The sequence below is a fragment of the Lissotriton helveticus genome, chromosome 3_2 (assembly GCF_964261635.1).
Source record: "Lissotriton helveticus chromosome 3_2, aLisHel1.1, whole genome shotgun sequence".
Classification (NCBI taxonomy): Eukaryota; Metazoa; Chordata; class Amphibia; order Caudata; family Salamandridae; genus Lissotriton; species Lissotriton helveticus.
The window spans coordinates 420,786,903-420,805,549 of NC_136062.1; the positions used below are offsets into that span (position 1 = coordinate 420,786,903).

The 18,647-nt window shown below is 44.7% G+C and overlaps 1 long non-coding RNA gene across 1 annotated transcript in view; it reads right to left on the reverse strand.

Moving 5' to 3' along the window:
- Positions 1-18,647, reverse strand: part of LOC144826346 (uncharacterized) — a 404,090-nt gene that overhangs the window by 209,857 nt on the left and 175,586 nt on the right. Inside the window, exon 2 of the long non-coding RNA XR_013609798.1 lies at positions 817-994. This is a non-coding gene — a long non-coding RNA (uncharacterized LOC144826346). The remainder of the gene's footprint in view (positions 1-816; positions 995-18,647) is intronic.

Genomic DNA, 18,647 nt, shown 5'->3' on the forward strand with positions numbered 1-18,647 from the left:
AACAGGATTGTGCCACTTAAAGGTTTACCTTCTGGCTTAATTATAGACTTAGAGCCAACTGTAGTGAACTCTATTGGCTATTAAAGGCCCACTCTAGTGTTACAAGCCCGAGCTGAAGGCTAAAGCCTTGAACAAGTGAGCTGGCCTTTACTGGCAGGTAGAACCCACTACGAAGTGTTCTAAGACTATTAGAACATTCCACCCCTAGAGGGAAAAATATTCTAATCTGTAAAACAAAGGCATCACAGAGCCAGAGGGGTTGATATCCCCTCAGGCTCCGTGAGGCCTTTGTTCACAGCTACGCTATGAACAAACATTGGAATGTTGATGCTCTGGGCCTTTACAGCCAATTGAAGCCCGAAGCACTTCATCGTCTTCAATAGAGTGCTCAAAATTTCAATGTTCTAATATGAGTTAGGCATAATGGTAATTACTAAATGTCAGGGTTACTAGCACAAGCATTTATTGACACATCTGATCAGCTGTAAAAAATGCATGTTGTATTTATCACCTGCTAAATACTGCATGTCTGTAGTCCAGCTGCCCTGTTTATCACATCTGCTATTTATCTCATGTTATGCTCACCACATCCAAAAAATAACATAAAAGGTAGATAACACCCAATTAGAAGTATGCAAGGGCACTGAGAACCGGTGGGAAATACTGTCTTAAAATAACTCCAGTCAAAAACAGATGGTTACATTTTCTAGGTGTAGTGAATGAAAGGAAAGCTGCAAAACAATAACCTAAGACTAACACAATAATGTAAGAAATACATGCAGTGTTTGAGTAAAAAAAAAAATAACTTACACACACCTTCACACAGGGCCAGACCTACATGAACAGCCATTCACTGGTGATCTTCTCCCAGGTTGATTCCAGCAGGTCACACTTCCACTCTGCAGTACACTACCAGAGGTTCAGCACTGGTAGGCCTCTAAACCATACTTTGCCCGGTTCTTTGTTTTGCTACAATAGGCCATGCAGCATGAGGCTGGAAACCAGATAAGCAATCAATGAACTCAAATGGCACAGACAGGATTGACACAATAAGGATGTAACCCATAATCGTGACCCATAGTATATACAGGCTTGATACGGACACCATAAATCTCATTTTCATCATTGCATTGCTATAGCCCACCATACGTGTCCACTGCATTGCTTCTTCTGGAAAATGCTAACAGTGCAAGAATTCTTCAAAACATACACCACACAGTGCTAATCAGGATTGATGTGTGTCATTTCTCAGTCAATCTTCATCAAAGTACTAAATGATGAATGCTTTGCAGACAGTGAGTAGGAAGCATATACAGCCCCCCTCTGACACTCAAACGGCTAATGCTAGCAAAGCACAAATCTATGCTCCAGAAGTATTTCTGAAAATCCTTGGGTCAATCGACTACACTCATGTATACCTCATAGATAGGAACAAGTTTGCTGCAACAGTAAAATGAGTCAAAGATGCTGTAGCTCTTCTACTCAACATCAGCACTGCAGCAGATATTCACACCAGTCTGATGAATGGTACCAGCAGTTATGGTACCTATAAACAAACAAATAATAAGGCTTTATTCTAGTATTAGTTCTATCTCTTAAGGACACCCCCCAGAAATCTTTTGATATCCAAACGAACCTTTAGTTTTGTTGTTGTTTTCTTTTCATTTAGATTACCCTTAGAGGATCCTTTATCAAAATGTTTGAAACTGTAGTGAGTGTGATTTTAGCATCAAACCCACAAGCAAATTCGGACAGGGTTAGCTTCACCTAAGTCCTCTCTGGCAGAGCCCTGGTAACAGTATTTACCAGTTGAACAAAAATACGGATTACCTTTGTTTGCAGCATGATGTTGCGACTGAGCTCAGTGCGTAGTAAAATCAAGTCAGCCAGACAGTCAAAAATCTTTTTTCGGCCAAACGGACCATAAAAGCACATAAAATAAAACAATAAATTGTAGCCAAATATAACCACATCATATAAAAAAAGACTCTACATGTTTGTTATTAAAAACACTGTAAATATGCATTCATATCTGCATTCTTAAGTTAACTCCCCCAAGCCAACTCAACCTTCTTGAACACAGAGTTCTGCACTAACCATACAGTACATATTTTCTACGTTAGGTGCTCAGTGAGGAGCAATAAAAGTACATGTAAACAGAGAACTGTTTCATTCGGAATAAAAAAACACCTGATTTATACAATTTGTAAAAATGTATCAGTACCGAATCAAATAACAAAAAAAAAAAACCTATGGATAAAATACCCTAGCAATAATTAATTTGCAGAAGGGCTAGGGATGCGCTGCAGTGATTACATTTCATCATAATTGTAGAGAGAGCGGTACATAGCATTACATGTCTAGTAAATAGTATTGGACTGGGGATAACCTATGAATTCTTTCTTTAAAATGGCACTTGTGGGTGCACTACATGGAGTACAAAAACACAAGATGAAAAACACAATAGCGTATCGGTGTCGAACTTAAAAAGCCGAAAAATATCTCGCCAATGTCTAGTCCCCATATTCCTACACAATTGTAGCAACCACAGAGACCTTGACGTCCTATAGGCGGGGCAGAAGAAAATTACATGCATTTCAGTTTCCTCTACGTGCTCACACCCTGAACAATCTAGATTGTGGAAGCCCAACCACTTATTGGTAAAAGTTTGAAGCGGGAGCACCCCATGTCTTAATTGGAGGAAAAGCTTTTTCGCAGGCTCTAGCCTATATTGCTCTTTTGCTTCCATAAACATGGAAGTTAAACACCCTAGCTTCACCCCCCGCCATAGCTGGTCGAGTTTATATTCTCTATAACTTTCAAGGAGTGCCTTTCTTGTTGTCTTAAAACAAATTTCTTCAGCTGAAGTACACATGTTTACGCTCCCCAGGGCCTGACATGTATTCCTAATATACACGAGCCAGGGTAGTTTCCCCGCACCTTGCAAATTCATAACATCCTTCAGTTCATCTTTATAGGGGGCTAATTCGGGAGAACTCCAGAGGCGTCGCCCAGTATAGGAGAGGTCTGGAGGAAATTACATCTGCTATGGAACTGATCCCTAGGTCCATCCTAAGTGGTGTTAGAGGGGAGGGAGTGGGAAGCCCTGACAATTGCCTCGCAAATTAATTCTCTGTCAATAACAAGGGGGTAGATGGACAATAGCCCCATAGTTCTGCTCCATATAAGGCCGCCCCCCTTGCCTGTACCTTGTAACCTTCAGCTGCAGGGCCTAACGCTTTGTGCGTACAGCTCTTGTAAACCTTTATAATGCCCCCCGTCGACTGGGCCAGTTTTAGGCTTGCTTTCTTTATTTTTGTCCCCCATTTCATCTTTTCAGTTAATGTGATCTCTAAATACTCAAAATAGACACCCTCTCTAATGCCCTTCCATCTAGTCCAGGATTTGGGCAATTACTGGTATTTGTATTAAAAGCCATGTACTTGGTTTTCTGTAAATTGATCTCCAATCCCCGACAACTGCAAAAGGCGCTATATACCTCAAGAGCCCTTTGCATGCCCATAGGAGATTTTGAAAGCAAGAGTGTATCGTCCGCAAACATACGTGCAGGTATTTTGCGGTTCCCTAGCCTAGGGGCATCAATGTCTTTACCAGCCTACAGGGACTCTGTTATGCCATTAATAAAGAGAGAGAAAAGAGTCGGGCCAAGACACATCCTTGGAGTACCCCTTTCTCTGACAGGGAAAGGGGCCAAGAGTTCACCATTTTGAGCATATCTTATTCATGCATACTTACCTTGATGAAGAATTTTTCTGATGATAACAAATATAATCTGGGACTTTCATATCCAGGAATATACCCCACAGTTGGTCCCTCTGGACTAGATCAAATGTGGATTTAAGATCCGCAAATGTGAGATAGAGGCTGCCACCCTCTAAGATCACAGTTCTCCAATGGATAAGTTGTAATCTAAAGATGTGGTCAATGGTGGAGATCTTAGCCCTAAATCCTGCTTGTTAATACATTACTCTCTTCTATCCAGGACTGTAATCGCCCCAGAAATACATGTGTAAAGATGTTTTGGCTAACTTCTAGGAGAGTTATGGGGCGATAGTAGGCTGGATTAAGTGGTGAGCCCTTTTAATAAATTAGGATGATTTCACCCCCCCCCCCTTCCCAGGTGGATGGAAGTGCCATGCCCAGCAAGACAGCATTGAAAAGGGACCACAGGTAGGAAGCCCCAACTAGAGGCTCAGAGCCAAAAAGGTCACCAGGAATCTTGTCCAACCCTGGGGCCTTAGCTGGTAATATCTTGCCAAGCACGTCTGTGATCTCCTTCAGTAAGCACAGAGGCACATCTCGTTGAGCCAACTCTGAGTGGAGAATGGGCGTTTCCACCCTACTGGATTCCTTATTATTCAAAGTATATAAACTTTGAAGTGGGCTCTCCAAACTTCCTCCCCTAGTTTTGGCGCAATGGCCGGTTTGCCGTCAGATGTACCGGTATTAATCAAAGTCTAAAATGTCCTCATATCATGGTTGTCTAGTGCATTTTTAAGGGCATCCCATTTTTCACTTTCTCAGTTGCTTTTGGCATTAGCTACAACAGTTTTGTAGGTTGGCCTATCTTCCATAATTTGTAACCTATCATTAGTTCTAATGTAGACTAAAAGGGGTAACTTAGCTGTCTTACAATGTTCGTTGAACCATAAGTGCCTTGATTTGGGATACAGCCTAGTCCTTTTATTTTTATTTAAAAAAAGGTGCCAAGACAGAAAGTAGGTCAAAGTGGTTATTTGCAATTCTACTTTGGGAGGTTGGTCGCAGAAAGTTGGAACACAACATCAAGAAAGGGAACAATTTGTTGGTATAAAGAGGCCACTCAACGCACTCTTCTCCCTCCATTGGCCAATAATAGGTCAATGTACAGAATCTCATGGTATAGTGTGGAGACCTTCAGCACACGGTGAGGTTACTTCTAAAACTAGAGCATTGTGGTCGCTCTCCTGGCGAGGATTGATTTTGGAGTCTTTACCCACCCAGTGGACCATCAATTTCGATAGATTGTCAATTTTTTTTATTTTTTTTGTTGAAAAAAATTATTGTTCAGTTACTAAAAACTTACAATTAAAACAACATTATACAATTCTTCTTATATTTCATATATTATTAAGACCACATAATTAAAATAAACTTTTCATCAATGTATAAAACCAGGTATAAATAAAACCACTCAGTGTCCACAGTTAAGCAATTTCTTCTCCACTATTTCTGTAAACTTCAGAAATCTAACCATAAATTGTGGTAGTTTGTGAGGGAGGGGACAATTAGCTGAGTTGCGGAGTCTTTCACTACAGGAGTATGTTTACCCATTACTATTTGTAGGGGGCCACTTAGCAATACAATAACTCCTTGGCAAACCGGGAGGGCAAACACAGTACGTCAGCCATCAACCTCGCCAACCTCGGACTCAGACAGCTCGTGACAACACCAACAGACGCCGCCGGCCACACGCTCAACCCCATCTTCAGTGTAAGCCCCCACGTCTCCTTCAACCACACCACCAAACCCTACTAGACCGACCACCACTGCATCCACTTCACCTTCAAGAAGCCCACCACGCACCAACAGATGCCTTGACGCTGCTAGACCAAGGTCACAGAAGACCAGCTAGCCAACACCCTCGCCGAGAGCCCACCCACCTACTCCACCGACCCAGACACCGCTGACCGCAACCTCAGACATTGGATCAACGACTGCACCAACCCCCTCACCCCGCTCAAGACACCCTCCAACAGCCACACCAACAAGAAGGCCACCTGGTTCACTGAAGACCTCCAGGCCTCCAAACGAACATACCGAAAACAGTGGAAGAACTGGCTCCGCGAAAGAACACCGGACAGCTACGCAGCCCACAAGAATGCCACCCGCAGACACCATCAACTCATTAGAGCCGCCAAAAGGGCCTCATTCAAAGACCGTCTGGATAACAACGCACACAACAGCAAAGAGCTCTTCAACATCGTGAAGGAACTCTACAACCCCAGCTCCAACACCAACGACATCCCGCCTTCGCAAGACCTGACCAACTCGCTGGCCACCTTCTTCCACCGCAAGATCACCGACATCCATTACAGCTTCAACGCCATGACTGCCACGACAACCACGGCCCCCACGACCACCACCTACACCAACCGCCTGTTCTCCTGGACCAGCATCAACGAGGAGGACACCAGCGAGATCATAAACACCATCCACTCTGGATCACCGCTGGACCCATGCCCTCACCACGTCTTCAACAAAGCCAGCACAGCCATTGCACCCCATCCCTGGAAAGTAATCAACATCTCCTTCGAGACAGCAACCTTCCCGGAAAGCTCGCAGTATGCCGAGATCAACACTGTACTCAAGAAACCCAAGGCAGACCCCAAGGACTTGAAGAACTTCCGACCCAACTCCCTGCCCCGTTCCCGGCGAAGGTCACTGAGAAAATCGTCAGCAAACAACTCACCCGCTTCCTCGAGGAGAACAGCATCCTGGGCCCGTACCAGTCTGTGTTTTGCAGCAACCACAGCACTTAAACCGCCCTCATCGCCGCCATCGATGACATCAGGACCCTGCTTGACAATGGAGAAACAGCAGCCCTCATCCTCCTGGACCTGTCAGCCGCCTTAGACACGGTCTGCCACCGCACACTACGAACACGCCTACATGCCGCCAGGATCCAAGAGAAGGCCCTGGACTGGACCACATCCTTCCTCTCCGGCAGAACTCAGAGCATCCGCCTCCCCCCTTCTGCTCCACTGCCACCGAAATCATCTGCGGGGTACCCCAGGGCTCTTCCCTCAGCCCGACGCTGTTCAACATTTACATGGCACCCCTCGCCCGCATCTCCCGCCAGCACGACCTCAACATCATCTCCTACACCGACGACACCCAGCTGATCATCTCCCTCACCAAACACCCTCACACCGCCAAGACCAACCTCCACGAAGGAATGAAGGCCATCACCGAATGGATGAGGAACAGTAGGCTGAACTCGGACAAGACGGAGGTCCTCATCCTCTCCTCCAACCCTTCAGCCTGGGACGACTCCTGGTGGCCGACATCACTAGGAACAGCCCCGACACCCACCGACCATGCACGCAACCTAGGGGTCATCCTCGACTCCACCCTCTCCATGACCAAGCAGGTCAACGCCGTCTCCTCATCCTGCTTCAACACCCTCCGAATGCTCCGCAGGATCTTCAAATGGATCCACACCGAGAAGAGAAGAACAGTCACCCAGGCCCTCATCACCAGCAGGCTGGACTATGGAAATGCCCTCTACGCAGGAACGTCGGCCAAGCTCCTGGGGCGATTGCAACACATCCAGAACCCGTCTGCATGTCTGATCCTTGACATCGCCTGCCGCAGCAACGTCACACCCCACCTGAGAGACCTGCACTGGCTCCCCATTAACAAGAGGATAACCTTCAAACTCCTCATCCACGCACACAAAGCTCTCCACAAGACAGTCCCAGCATACCTCAACAGACGACTCAACATCTACACTCCCACCTGCCTGTTCCGCTCCGCCAGCCTCGCCCTCACCACAGTCCTCTGCATCGGAAGAACTGTCGGCGGTAGATCTTTCTCCCACCTCGCCGCCAAGACCTGGAACACCCTCCCCACCAACCAATGACAGACCCAAGACCGACTGTCCTTCAGAAGACTCCTCACGACCTGCCTCTTCGATCACTAGCAGCACCCCCCCAGAGCCTTGAGACCCTGACGGGTATGTAGTGCGCTTTATAAGTGTCATGATTGATTGATTGATAGATAATCCACCTACTGAATTGGTCAAGTCGATCCACCGTCCATTGTCAGAAGCAAAAGGGGGTGGCCCAGCCCAAACTCCCCCAGTCTCTATGAGCCCACCCTTGGCCGCCCGGGGATTTTATAGTGCCTCCGGGCGCAGGAACAGCATCAGAGCCTCCTGGCGCAAGGCAACCTGGTAGTGGGAGTCCCTGATAGCAGTGAATAAGGCGTCCCCTTGGATCTTTTCACTTTTTAAGTGTTGTGACTGCAGTCTTTACAACCGGAACATTTCCCTTCGTTAGCCACAAGCCGCCAGGTCCCTCCAACACGGCTGGTGCAGCTCCACTCTAACTAGCAGTAGCCAAACGGTGGAAGCAAGGAGAAGGTGGAATGGATACTCACGGAGGGAAATCAGCAGCTCGAAGTACCTGGGGAGGGCACAATGAACAATGAACCTCATTTGCGGTCTGAATGGAAATGTGTGTATTCACAGCTCCTACCTCACACCTGAAGAGGGCAAATGATCAAAGAACCGCGTTTGCGGTCTTGTGGCTCCTCGGTGGTGCACTCTGCTCCTGCTGCACACCGGAGAAGAATGTCCCGCAGGCACAAAATTGAAATGCCTGGAGCTTACCAGATTCACTAGGAGCAAGACTCCGGCTGTCAAAATGCAGATGAAAGACTCAGTATATTACTGGCTCCCACACTAGAGGAGGATGACCTTCCTTCAGCGGGCCAATCCGTCCATCATCCCCTTTTGTATCGCTTTGTTCGCCCTAAGTGTGGCAGGGTATGCTCAGACGTGAGTCCCTTGTTCACTTGGCCACTGGATTGAAGATAGCCTGGCTGATGAGAATTATGAATCCGAAACCGGTCCCAGGATGCTTGTTTCCGGTCCATGGAAGACATGGCTTGGCAGTTCGGGCTGGACTGTTCCCACAAGGCACAGGGTCAGACTGATTTGCATATAGCCATGTCTGAACTGGGGTGGCTGAGTGAACTAAAGAATGGTGATGGATTAAACCCAGATCAGTTGACTGGGGGTGAGTGTTTGATTTGTTCAAACGCTCCGTCCATCATCCCCTTTTGTATCGCTTCCTTCAGCGGGAGCAGAGCCTCACGCCCATGAGTTCCATGACGTTTGCTTCTTCCTGAGGTCACAGCTATAGAAAAGCTTTCCCGCTGACTTCAAATGTTATAAGAAAATGTTTAAAACAGCTCACTCTATGTATTCTGAGCGGACTCGCAAAACGGATGAACGGTAGGTTGGTGTTTGGTATGAAGGCACTGTCTCGAAAGAAGCAGTAGTTATTATTGAGGCCTGGGTCTTGCAATAAAATGGGAAGATCAGAAATTACTCAATCCTGAGCTGCAAGTAAAATACGAAGAATTTTTTTTAAAGCAACAGCTACAATGTTGTTATTGATGTTAGATGTCTGCATGCACCGTGTGATACTGTAGATTCTCACCAGCCGCGGTCCGTGGAGGGAGTTACGGTGGGGCAGGGAGGCGGGGAAGGGGAGGGGCAGGGTGGAGAGGGCTAAAAACCGGCACCTGGATAATTACAGGTAAGTAAACAATTTGATTAATAAAACAAATTTCGTAGCGCGCACTGCATCGCATTTTGCCATGCAGTGCGCGCTACGAAATTCGTTTTATTATTTAAATTGTTTACTTACCTGTAATTATCCAGGTGCCGGTTTTTAGCCCTCTCCACTCTGCCCCTCCCCCTCCCCGCCTCCCTGCCCCACCGTAACTCCCTCCACGGCCCGCGGCTGATTCTCACAATAGGTTGGAAAGAGAAACACACTACCGCTGACTAAGCAATAATTTCATAGCATAACATGCAACCCGCATGCAGTCAGTTTTGTGGCAAAATAGTATTAAACTAATCTGCATGAGAGACTTTCTGGTGCACAATAGAAGCGTCGTCTTTTTGAAGAGGAAGTGTGCGAGTGAGCAGGGGCCGAAGCAGGCAGTAAGTACAGACGACTGGCAGCACTGAGCAGCTGTTGTTTCTTGCGAGATGACCCCGAAGTAGCCCGCAGGAGGCACAGACAGTCCCGGCCAGGCAGATGTCCTGAGATGGGTCCGCCGCGAGTGCAGACACGTCCCGCCCCTCATACTGGATGAACATGTGGGCACAGAGCGAAAGTCAGCAAAATCAAGTCTGTTAATGGGTCTCTCCTTTTCTTCTTGTTCTTTTTTCCATCCAGGTGTGAGACTAATACAGGACTTTCTTTGCGGTGAAGTCGCAGTGGAAGAATCATGGAAGCTGGCAGACAGGGTCCTGAAAGCCAGTAAACAGGTAAGTGACAGGCAAAGAGACTAAGCGAAAGGGAGGAATGTGGACGGTCTTTAAACAAAACTGCTTTGGAATGTTCATGAAGGACACATTCTAATTCTTTGTAGTAGGAAAGGTGCAGATAATTAACTTGTTGAGGTTGGCTTCTAGAAGGTGCTTTAGAATGTTCACAAAAGAAACATTCTAATTGCTTAATGCAAGGAACAGGTGCAGGTGATAAATTTGCTGAGGGCTGTCTTCCCAAATATTCATGTTGCAGGTATCTATGCCGGTTCCTTGGTGCTGATTCAGGTGAATATTCTGGATGTTTCTGTGACACCTGAAACCTGACCTTCTGTATGCATGGTAAAACATTTGTAAAAGCTATCACGCCTTTTCAAACAAACCGGGGAGCACCAGCTGCAGCTACTTATTACAAACAGCATGTAATATGGGAAAATATTTGGTACAAGTCATTTGTTCATTCATAAGTATTGGGAGGAATCATATGAGTCATGCCAGTATATTGTGATAGTCAAGAGAGGTGTGCTGTGGCAGGAATCCTGACAGCTGATGACAACATTGTATTAACAAGTAGAAAAACAAGGAGGAGTGGGAACTAAATTGGGGCAACCCTCAGCCTCCCTTAAAAGTAATCAGTTCAGAAGAGAGGGATATCCTCACAACTGATGAACTACTAATATTTTAAGATGTCAAATTAACTGTTCTCAACATCAAAGTGGAAAGGTATCTGTACCCATGTGAATCGGTGTGACCCTTGCAGCACATGGATTTATTAGTAGGATCCTCTAGTGCCACCAGTGGCATGCTTCGTCATTGGAGCCTCACCGACTTCACCTAGTGTGTAGTGTGAGTGGGTGGGCTTAATGCAGTTGGTCTCTCTTTTGAGTGAGCCAAAATGTTGCTGGTGGCTCCAAAGAACCGTCAGGTAGGATATTTGAGGTGTAAACAGAATACCGACAGCTCTCACCCTGCATGTTCTATTTAGCGCAGAGGAGTCCACTCTGCCCATTCAGGTCAGCCTATTGTGTGCTTCTAGGAGGTATTTCACACCTCCTTCAAAGTTCTTCCCAGGCTGAGCACAGGGTAGGATTTGCTGTAGAGTCATTGCAAATTAGTCTCCAGGAACTACAGGAAGGAAAAAAGGTTACTTTTGAAAAGTTAACTTTTCTTTATATTTATTCATACTTCAACTTGATCATGGAATTGGATTTTAATAACTATTAAATATAGTGGTTTATTTTCTAGTTGGTTACTTTCCTGAGTTATCAGTATTAGTATTTTAATCTGCACACTGGATTTCTACATAGGCAGCTAGGTCTGCCAGAGTCAACATAGCTTTTTCATCCTTTTCACCATTGAGGCACTGTAATATTAAATTACTACTGGTCCCATTTTTAAAACCATGCACTCTTCCTTTTGGGTTAGAAGGTTGACATAGGGATGACTTACTAATATTTTAAAGGGAGGTCTTTACCTGTTAAAAGGGATTATTTTGACCAGACGCACTGCAAGTTACACACTGCAGCAGTCATTCTACATGGGCAGGCCTGTATTTTTGTTTACACAGTCAATATAGTTGGTGGGTAATAGGTGCTGCATTTAGCGTTCAGGCTCAGGGTGCAATTTCTATATCATATACTAGGGACTTAGAGGCAAGGTAAATGAACTGAATAGGAATACGACAAATTAGGAAGGGGGTAACATGGGCACTTTATTCCTAGTTAGCAGGAATAACATGCACTGAGTTCTAAATCTACCAAAAGTAGGGTCCATAAAAAAGGCAATAAATCCAAGATGACTACACAGAAAAGGAAAGTCCCCTTCAAACCCTATGCTCTAAGTAGACCCTTACTGACCTTCGCACTGAAGGCTGACATTAAACAGTGCCACAGTACCACAGTGGTTTGTCACTCTGGCCCCACAGGGTGGTTTATCCACAACCAAGCTGTGTTGAATAACATTTAAATGTGAAATGTAAAATCAAACTCCCACTTTAATTTGTGTTTTCCTTAAAAAACATTCAGCTGGACTTCTGTAGCACCTTACTGGTCTTTGATGACTGCCCACAGTATGACATGGTGGCCACTGTTTTACAAGTAAATTCAAGATTCCTTTTTTAAATTTACCTTGCTACAGCTTATCTAAGTCAAATTCTATGACAAATGTCCCTTTTTTTACATCTGGGCTACTGTGTTCATGTTTCCATTGTAGATGCACTTTAACCCATGTCAATCAAAAAATGAAGGTTGCCGGCCCCTTACATTGACTTTGAGAGTTTCCACTTTATGCTTTCTTTCCTTTTCACCTTCTTTGATTGCTCAATTCTCTAAATTCAGCCACGTTCACTTATCTTTGCTTTTGTGGATGTAAAGCTCACCATTTGTTTGTACTTGCACAATAATTTCTAGGCCTAGCTACAGACAGATTTGCCTAGCTACTATAGTGTTTACTTTTCTAAAAAAGTGTCTTCAGAGGAGTACACCTCTCTTACCATACGGAATTGACAGTTAAGCTTATTATTCCATCTGGAGTGCTACAATTACAATCCATTAAGCATAAGCAGGAATTATTTTATACCTGAAAACTAAAATCATTACAAGTTTTAACAGACTCCACCCAATATACCAACCCTCCACACCAGAGAATGATCGACCCCATCCTAGCCTAGCACCTTTTAAATACCCATTGCAACCACACTACTTCTTCATACCACCACACTACTATTCCAATATCACCATAATGCCAACTCAAAACTACTGCACTTTTACCCCATCCTACCTCCTTCAGCATTACCCAACCACCATACCACAGCACTTCCATCTTCCTCCAATACAAACAAACTCGTAGCATCACTCTATTGCTTGCATTATGACACTACGAAACAGTACTAATGTACTACCATTCCCATGCTTACAACACCAAACAAATGAAAGTACCTTGCTACAACATACCACTAAGTGCTATCATACCCAGCAATGCACTAGACCTCATAGCACCACACAGCCACCAAAACATCACCATGCTAGTAACACACTCCTCTACCACCTCATATTATTGTGCTAGTACTCCACACAACCAAATCATCTAACGCATGATGCAATACTAAAATCAACCACTACTACATCCTACAAAATCACACTCACAGACACCAGTGCCAGACAGCACCACACAACCGAACTGTGGCTGTAAGAAATTTATTTTTTTCATTGAAAAGGCTGAGAGTAATAAATGCAAATCATGTCAGGGTAAACCCCAAAGGTATTAGGTGAACCTGTGCTTACCCCTTCTGGTAACTTGGCACAAAAGCAGTCAGGCCTAAATTAGAAACAATGTATTAAATATTAATATAGCGCACAAACACTAATAAAGTAAAAACCCAATGCAAGATTCTAATTCAGAAAAATACAGGATATTTTAATAAATAAAACGACACAAAAACAACAACAACAACCCAATCAGTGGAACCAGATTATTCATTTTATGAAGTTTTAGGTAAAAACAGTGCCAAGAAGTCTGAAATGTTAACTGTGGGTATATGGTCATGCTGAATCAGGACAAATTCACAAGTTCAGGACGACGATGATGGAGCACACCTCCAAACATAGAACTGGGTTGGTCCCACTGGGAGTTGTATCTTCTATCCTTGATGGGAGGTCAGTGTATCACTGATTTGTGCAGCTCTGTGTTGCTCGGCATCAGAACTGTTGAAGATGTTATGTGAACAGCAACACATTGCCAGGCTTCACCTCACTCGTCATTGAGGAGCTTCGTGTCACTCAGCATTGAATCCGTTGATTCCTACAGTAACAGGCTGCGGAGCTTGGCGTTTCTCTGTGTTGGACCCGGTGAAGCTATTAGATAGGATCTGCACAACAGGGGCTCTGCAAGGCCTAGCATCAATCAGCCTCGGATCCGGTAAACATTCATTTAGGTAGGAAGAACCCTGTGAGTCCAGCCAATGGTCCAGGATTTCGAGCTCAGCACTTGGTGGGTAAGAACACACTCCCTCAGAGGCTAGCAAAGTGGACCAGGTCAGGTCCAATTGTTTCCAGTCGGCTGGACATCAGGAAAAGTGTCTAGAAGCTTGTTATGTCCCTGCAGCTCCACCAGGAGGTCAGCCAACCGGTCCTTGGAGAATCTTCTGGGGTCCTAGTTCTTGATAAGCATTTACAGTTTTCCAGGGCAATCATTCTTCTGAATCATCTCAAATTCATGAATGTTCTGATGAGAGGTATTGCGGTGCCACCTTTATGCCCAGGGCCAGCCTGTGGGCGCAGGGGCACCCCGTTTGTCTAACCCTGAACTGGTTCTGGTCAGTTCTGGACTTTCCAGTCGGTCTGACTGAAGTCTGGTTAGTAAACACAGGACAGGGAAGCCCAAGTGGAGATTCATTTGCCTTTGACAGGGTAGATGTAAGAAAGTGGATTTCTGGTTGGTAGAGGTATGCACCCTGTCCAAGCAAAGATCACAATCCTTATCAGGGTAAGCTTGAACACACCCTAAATTATCCAATGCTCACCCTCTGGTGGCTTGGCACAGAGCAGTCATGCTTAACGTAAGATGCAATGTGTAAAGTATTTGTGCAACACTTCAAACAGTAACAAAGTGAAACACGACAAAAAGACTCCACATCAGGTTAGAAAAGTAAAGAATAATGTTATAAATAAAACAAAAACAAAACTACAAATATTCAACAAGTAGAAGCCAAGATATTAATTTTTTAAGAATTCATGTAAAATAGCACTTAGGAGAAAAAAGCGCATTAATGCATTATCCGGTCGCGCTGGACAAGGGCAGAGTCTAACATTCCGGCTGACCGTGATGAAGCTGCTTGAGTAGGGTTTCACACCACCCATCAACCTGAAAAATTCCTACAGTGCCTGTGTTGGCGGTAAGCAGCACACAGTGCACCAGCACCAGGAGATATTTGAAATGTTCCATATCTTTGTAAATATGGAGTATTTCTGATCTCTCACTTTCACGCAATTCAGCGTATTCTCATACCTGCGGTACCTACCCTGTCTCTGGGCCTGGAATGATTGGTATTGGAGTTTTGAGCCGATTATTCCTAGCCCTGGCGCACTTGGCATGGTTATTTGGGTTATTTTACCCAGAGTTATCACTCCAGGTAAAATACACTGGGGCATATTATCAAGCGGCAACGATAATTATCGCGAGACCTTATTTATCGCCGGCTATCGCCGGGCAATTTTCGCCATGCTAATGCTGTATTACCAAAGCATAGCGCAATTGCGATAATTTCCAGCAATAGAGGTGTTTTCCATGGAGCATCGCTGGTTTTCCAGCGATGTTCCATGGAAAATGGCGATAACCTTGCTGATACGACCCTGTGGTCGTATTAGCATAATCCACCCCCAGTGTTAGGTATAGATAAGTCAGCATTTTAGCAGACCTTAGTTTTTGGCGAAAACCGCAGTTTTTGCCAAAAACTAACGTCTGCTAAAATGCGGGGCCCACCATGTAAATATCGCAATTTACATAGAGAGATATTTTACAAGGTAGTCCATCTGGGGTATGCCCAGTGGCCCAGTGACGCCCACTTTGCATCTCATGAGAGATGCAAAGCGAGGCATCGGAAAAACGGGTGCTAACATACGCTAATGCATGAAAATATCGCCGCTTTAGCCCTTGTTAATATGCCCCTAAGACTTGTAATTAAGGCCTTAGACTACAAATCCATAAATGGAACCATCTATTTCACCAGAAGGAGCCAGAAACCGTGGGTTTTAGAAGGGGGTTTGTTTTAGTAGAGTGAGCATTTGTTCATGTCTGGGTACCTCCTATTCTATAATAAAGTATATTGTTAACTAACTCAACTTCCTGTAAAACTTTGTAAAGCATGTCAATATTATGTGATTTGCAAAATATTCATGATAAAGCAGCAGTGCTACTTAAACCAAAATATTAGATCAAAGTTTTCGTGGGAGAATGAAACTACAAGCTCCATCATGCAAAGCACTCCTGGCTTAAAAGACCGTCTGGCTGACACTTACTGCAAGGATTTATTGGTCGTGTTTCTGTCTGTTGAGACTCCCCACCCCCAGACTCTGTAGCCCACCTCATCTCCTGCATCCTGCACAGGTAGAAAAAGGTACAAGTCATTCGCAGAAGGATTCTGCCAGCTCCGGCTGCCAGAGAGGCGGGAGCTGTGATTGATTCATGGGCGAACGGATCTGATAGTGCAGCGGGAAAACAAAATTGCAGTTGTTTAATACGGGGTTGTCAGTAAAACCTTCTCAGCTGACAATCTGCTGGGCCGAGCCATCTGTTTTTTGAGGATTACTAATACTTTATCAAAATATGTATGACACCCCGGGATGGAATCGCATCCCTTCCTGCAGATTAATGCCGCAGGGGTTAGCGGCAGAGCCACGCGCTGAGGGGGAATAAACGCAAAGATTCATCTTCGCCGCGCGGACTCGACCCGACTCGGAGCCGGCGACCATTTTTTAATATCAGGGAGATATTAAACCAACATCAACACAACTGCAGCAGCTGGTTTCATTTTTTTCATTTGAGCGGATTTTAAGGTCATCTTAAATCAAAACGAAGTAGCTTTCAAAATGGCTAATTTGAACATGAAACTCCCCCCATCCCCGAGGGGGCACCTACCTGCGTGTTATTCTTTAGTACAGGCGAAATGATGACACAGATTTCTTTCGAGATTTCAGAGAACCTTTTTCCACTCGTATTTTATTGTCTAGCCTGGTTGATCTCTTAAAAAAAACATTAAGGAAAGACTAGTGCGAAGGTGGGTGGCTTTGTGGCACTATTCGTGGCAATATAAGGTGAGAAAGTGAGCCCTGGGAACAATACCCCCCTCCTAAAAGACAATAGCAAGTGAGGCCTTATTTTTGTCGCACCATCTTTACTTCCATGATAAGGGGCTTCATTACAAGATAAGGAATGAACTAATGAAATATTAATAAAGCGGGTAAAGAATCCATAGGGCATCATGGAGCTAGAAATAATAGATCACGAGGAACAAATTCAAAGATCTGTTTTTACTAACATTTGATGCAATGCAGGAAGACAACTTGCTGTGCTGTTGTTTCTAAACATGAGAGGAGCAAGAACCATATATACTAAGATATGCCACATTTCTGCTATCTCTGTGCAGGCACACTGAACGCTGCCTAGCATGAACACAGCCCCCGGTTCACAAAAAAATAATCTGAGGCGTTTTCGTTTTTCTATGTGTGTTGCAGAATGCAATAGACATAGAGGAAAAAACGAGGAGAAATAAACATATTTATCCTCAATACACCACTATTGGGATGGTGTAGCATTTAATACATTCCTAAATTTACTATCCTTAGTAAATCTGGGATTACTCCAAAATCCCTGTATGGATGTGCGTCTGGACGTCCATGGAAAGCCTTCACAAAGCAGAGTAATACGTGGCAGCGATACTCTGGATTTACAAAATCACACAAACCCGCACAAGTGGCACATATAGATATGATGCATGTATCACAAGCAGGGAGTAGTGGAACCAAATAGGCATGGCAGTAGGGTAGAACACTTGATGAAGGTCTGACTACAGGGCAACCACTTCTCTCTCTCCCTTCAGACAAAAAGTTCAACATTAACAGGTGGGATTTGAGAAAGAAAAAAGTAAGAAAAAGGGCAAGTATACCTATTGTCCCGATATGCATATAGGTGAATGCATCATATCTATAAAAATTAGATAGCTCGATGAGCTTACGCACCAGGGAGGTGAGCCATATCACACTGATGAAAGCACGGGACCTATCTGGGCAATAGTGTAGCGCTGAAACATGTCAAACTAGGGTCATAGGACCATTAGATCCTAATACCCTCACATATATTTTTTGTTTTAACATCTCCAACTACTCCACTAATGAAGGGATACTTCCGAGTAAGCTGCAGGATTTTTCATTTTTATGCTCCATGCTCTTTCATTTTCAGTGCTCCCAGCAAGACAGTCAAGCCCACGCTGACTTTTAGGAGTCAGGGTGAACCCGATCATGAAGCATGCTATTGCTAGAGTCTGTGAGGGTTATTTAAAGAAAAAAAACCCTCTCCTTTCCTGCTTCTATTTAAGTGGTGCCCCACTTGGGACTACCATTGCCCAGCACTCCGTATAGCAAATCTTAGGTGGGATACTCTCTGTGTGTATGATAATGGGTTTACCCAAACCCATTAGGCATAAGTGGGAGGTCCTCCTGCCATGTCTTTTCTTTTACTCACAGGGATGTATAGCAGAACGAGGTTGGCTACAGCCCTTTTGCACGTCTGTATGGGCACCCTGGTAGAGGACCTCTCAGTTTCGTGAAGGAGGGCTGGGATAAAGCTTCCAGGAACCACCCCAGGATGTATTCAGTTACATGCTGGCCTTCGGCAAACAGACAGCCTGCTACCGGCAGCTCACCCAATTGAATCTGGAAGCTAGCCAGAAGGATATGAAACACTGGTATTGCCAGAATACTATTCTTGTTGAGTTTCAAACTGGTCAAAAGGTGTGAATAATGGTATCCTTAAAGCCCTGTGCTCTACAAGACTACTTTGATAGGTAAACATCTAGGGTGCACTA